This window comes from Physella acuta, unplaced genomic scaffold (genome assembly GCF_028476545.2).
Source record: "Physella acuta isolate Inbredline_101_S28 unplaced genomic scaffold, ASM2847654v3 ptg000579l, whole genome shotgun sequence".
NCBI classification, from domain to species: domain Eukaryota; kingdom Metazoa; phylum Mollusca; class Gastropoda; family Physidae; genus Physella; species Physella acuta.
In genome coordinates this window covers 2774-7942 of record NW_026732098.1, presented here as the reverse complement: position 1 = coordinate 7942, position 5169 = coordinate 2774, and the positions used below count along the sequence as shown (strand labels likewise).

The 5169-nt window shown below is 37.3% G+C and overlaps 1 long non-coding RNA gene across 1 annotated transcript; it reads right to left on the bottom strand.

Annotated features, from left to right (window-relative positions):
• Window positions 1–311: 311 nt before the first annotated feature.
• Window positions 312–4526, bottom strand: LOC131947026 (uncharacterized). The gene is made up of 2 exons (XR_009387820.1): window positions 4434–4526; window positions 312–885 (listed from the first exon to the last, which is right to left on the bottom strand). It is a non-coding gene; the product is annotated as an uncharacterized LOC131947026 (long non-coding RNA).
• Window positions 4527–5169: the final 643 nt, after the last annotated feature.

The window sequence follows — 5169 nt, the reverse complement described above, 5'->3', positions numbered from 1 at the left end:
TTGTTTAAAGTTTTGATGTTTGATCTAAAGTTCACAGTACGTAGCTTTGATGTTTTGTTTAAATCAAATTGTGTTTAGCCTACTTGTGGGTTTTTAATTTAAAACAAGTGGGACGTACTTTGATGTTTGATTTAAAGCAGTCTGTGTGTACTTATGATGTCTGGTTCAATGCCCACGACATAGTATTGACGTATATGGTAGAAATGTATGTTATATGCTCGAGACGGAAGATTATGTGACGTGGACAAAGAACAACCACGTGACAAAAACAAGCAGCTGTGTGTGTTGACTGTAAACAAAAAACACAACACTTTAGCGATATAAATAGATTTATTTGTTTCATTCAGGGGCGAAAACCTCCCTCTATTCATGACGTCATTTAATTTATTACCAACAAATATATTTTTAACAGAGTTCATTTTCAATTTCTTCATTTTTAAAAGTACTTTAGACACAAAGCTTATTTTGAAAGACACTTAAGTCTTTCTTTCGTTACAAAGTTTGACGTATTTTAATATGATAATAAGTTACGAGTTAAACAATGATATTGACTTCAATGATTTCTGGATTTTATTTTCTGACTTAACTTTAAGTCCATCTGACCACACAACCAGTTATTTTTTTTTACCAAGCCGAGCGAATCACACAGCCTACACACTCACAAAAACCAGCGTCATCAAAAATTTTTGGGAGGATCTACAACACATTGGGGATTATCCAAATCTTATCCTTTTAAACTGAAAATCAAAAGAATATAAAATTTTTTGGAGCCGACAAAATGAACGGACGCCATGCTTGTAAAGGGTGACAACGCCCCCATCCAACATAAAAATCAGTCCTCCAACTCTGGTTTGAATATTTCCTCTGTTGATATGAAATCATCGTCTGAAAAAAAAAGCAAGATAAAAAATGTAGGATTTTCTTTTTTAAAAACGTAAACCTCAGTTTATAATCCCGGATAATTAAGGGAAGTAATATAATGAGTTCTCCCCCTTCAAGTTTCGTAGGCGATGTTTAGAGCAACATAGGGAAAACAGACACAAATTAAGATCATAATGTTCATTATAACTTTATCCAACTTTGCTTCCAATGAAATGAATCGGTTGATATCATTATGATGTTTGAAACAATTAATTCAAATGTATACACTATTGATAAAAAAATGGGCAAATAATGAGAAGAACGAATTTAAGTAGCTTTTATTCATGGGTGTAATACAATGTCAAATTAAAGATCTCTAAAGTCAATACAAAAATGTCTATGTAAAGTCCAGCAAGAAAAGTCTGCAAGAACTTAGATAGAATCTTTGCATAACCCTTGACCCCGTCTACATTGTGCTGAATTGTAGTGCTGTATAGTAGCGTCAAGTTTAAAAGTTGAAAACTCTCAAATAAAGTTTTAACCATATTGAAACACGTGAACACATTACTTTTCGGACAATGTATGTGTCATAAATGCCTAAACCATACACATTATGTCAAAGATGTGTGAGATTTAGAGTTATAACAATTCGTTAAAACTCTAAACCCACGCCCTCCTCCCCCCAACGTGTAAACGATTATTACAACATCGGATGTTTGACGGCCATATTTTAATTGTATTTTTACCACGTCTAATCGCTGCATTAGTGTAATGTTGTTCAACATTTTTACCCCACAACATTTTTACCCCCACAACATTTTTACCGCCACAACATTTTTGCCCCCACAAAACTGCACCCCACCTGCCCCTCTCCCACGACTAATGCAGCCCTAGGGGTCGGGTCAAGTCGCATCATGTTGTTCCTTGTAGAGGTATTGCAACATCTAGTAGCAACCGTCTGTCGCATTACATAGTCTAATTAAACAACAGTCTGTAGTTTCGATTGGTAAATTAATATTGTGGTTATAACAATAAAATTATAGGATGGTCTAGTGGTAGTGGGCACAACTGCTAGACAATAGTCACGGGTTCGAATCTATAGGACCACACTGAGTCAACAATCCTCTGGGGTAGTCACGCTGACGTGTATGTTGGGTATCAGATCCTCTATGATCTCAGACGTTAGCTCTCATAAGTAGATGCCTTATGCCATAATAGTCAGGTGCATTATGCCCTAACAGTCAGGTGCAGAATTATGCCCTAATAGTCAGTTGTCTTATGCCCTAACAGTCAGGTGCATTATGCCATTATGCCCTAATAGTCAGGTGCCTTATGTCCTAACAATTAGATGCCTTATACCCTAAGTGAAGTGCTTAATGCCCTAACAGTTAGGTGCCTTATGCCCTAACAGGTGCCATGTTTTCAAAAACATCAGCCACATGCCTAGCAGTAGAACTCAACGGTATCAACACAACTGCCCTAATGTCCGAGCCGGGTATTCTACTATCTACAAACCAACTGTCTAAAGTTTAGACTCTAAACAAACAAAATTGAAATATTTCATGTTGTTCTAAAAGTTAATTAGTTTCATTATTTATCTTACATTATCTCCTACTCTCATTACATTTAAACCACCATCGAGTTATTTACAGAAGAAAATTATTCATAAATATTTGAACTGCTCTGTCTGTCAAAGAATTAGAACTAGCAAATGAGTTGAGAATCAATTTTCAGAAAAAGCATAGAGCGAACTAGAAACTTGCAAAAAACTGAATTGCTCGGCAAAATAAAATGACTCCCTCCACTAACACCAGAGTTGGCAAACATCGTTGACCTATGACCCGTGATTAAACGACAGAAATGTGATGTGGATGTGATGGATGATCATCCAGCATAAAAAAAAAACTCCAGGAGGAATCACTGAGGCGACTGGTTATCCAGCACAGACGATACATTAGCCGTACGACAGTCGAGGAAATGAATTCTCTCCCCTACACGCTATTTTGATTTGGCAGTCAATATTTTTTACGCGGGGTATATCTCAAGTCAAGTTTTGAAACTAAAAATAAGTACAAGGAAAGTTCCCTTTTGGAATCTGTCGGTCCATGGGGTTTCTGTGACTTCAGCTTTTGAAGAGATAGTATGGTCAGCACTTTGTCCAGTCGCACTTTCGCTAACGTGAATTAGGTACCCATCAGAGCTGGGCGGAATCAGGGACGTTCTACTGACTTGAACCCGGATTCAAACTCGAGACTTTCAGGATTGCGCTACCGCTATGCCACACCATCCCATAAAAGTAACAACAAAATTGTCTTATGCGCTCCGTTCTAAAACGGCCGACTATACACAGTGAATACACACCTACATCACGATATTTCTATAAAAAAAATTTTTTCAGTCCAAACTTATTTTACCCTCCCCCAGAGTATCATTTTTACTCCCACACCTCTGCACTTATTGACCCGCCACCCCTTTAATTATCTCACCATACACCCGCCATCCCTTTATTTTCAACCCCCACACGGATATTTTTTCACCACTTTACTCAAGTTTAGCATGGATCTAAAAAAATATACGTAAACTTTTTTTTTACTACATAACAACTGCGTTTAGTAATACCTTTCAAAGGTTTATGCGGAAAAATTGCATACAATTTTAAAGAGCAGGGAGTGGTACTATAAAAAAACGTTATAAAAAACGACCGTGTAAAAACAGTTTTGCAGTTTTAATGTAACATTTTTTACTACTTGCCTTTTCACGTATGACTACAATTGATGACATTTAGCAGTCCATGTCTGACATTAAAAATTCCATTTGTTTTGATGGCATTTGATCCCGACGACATAGGCGTTATATTTCAATCAAAAATTTATAACATCAATTCTTTCCCGCGATGGTAATTTTATTTGCGCGATCCGTTTTGTTGTTATAAAAACACGTTTGACGTACGTGCCCATATGTAATTTAAATACCCTGCTGTTATGGGGTGCTATATGCAGTCTATCTTGACAACTGTAAAACGCATGCCATGAATATTGTCTTTATACGCACATACACATATACATTCATACACACAAATACACACACACACATATATATATATATTTATATATATATATATATATACATATATATATATATATATATATATATATATATATATATATATATATATATATATATATATATATATATGTATGTCTGTGTGTATGTATATTGGAGAGAAACGTATGCGGATTATAGGACACCAATCTGATATGGTGCAGATGATAATCTGATTGTACTAAACTGTAACTAATCAAAGATAACTTGTTGTTTGGTGTGACCCGGGCTAACTCACTATTTAGATCTACAAGGGTGATAACTCACTATGTAAGATCTACAAGGGGTGATAACTCTCCATTAAGATATATAGGGGGAATAACTTCACATTAAGATCTACAGGAACGATAACTCACCATTAAGATCTACAAGGGGATAACTCGCTATTAAGATCTACAGGTCCAGAACTCATCATTAAAATCTTAAAGGGTGATAACTCACCATTAAGACATACAAGGGAGACAACTCACCATTAAGATCTACAAATTTCTTGATTAAAGCCCTCGCTAGATTTGGGTTTTTGGTGGCCAGCTCGGTCAGCTCATCAACCGACAAGATGTTCCTGGCAGAGAGAAACAAAAAATTACACTGTTAAACTGGCACGTCACGTGGTGTCTATTTTTAGATCCGCTCCATGGCGCATGCGTCAATTAGCTGAAAATATCCAGCCGAGTAATGTTTAACTCATTTATCAACTGATTTGTTCGTCATGTATCGATACATCATTCAGCCATACACAAATTATCGATACCACATTGACTACTAGTATCGATCTCAACACATATTTTGCTCGGCATTCACTTGATCGTGCTCGGTTGCTAAAAATAGATGCAGCTATAGGAAGCTTTTAATGGCACTATGTCTGAAACAGTGGACACAGATCGCCATTTTCTTACAAACGACCAACGGCTTTTAACTAATTGAGCTGTTTGCGATTTTTTTTTGCCCTGGTCTTACTAGATCGTTTCTGCCCTTAGCAGCTCCCAACCTTTGTTGCGTCTTGAAGCTCCATACCCTCATATTAAAATACGAGAAAAATGGCCCGTTGAGGAAGGGTACAACGGGCGCTAGGCTGATAGTGCTGTCTCTTTTCTCTAAACTAAAACCAACCCACCCCCCCACACACCACCCCCACCCTACCCCCCACCCCCCCACACCACCCCCACCCCCACCACACACCACCCCCACCCCTCACTCCCACACACC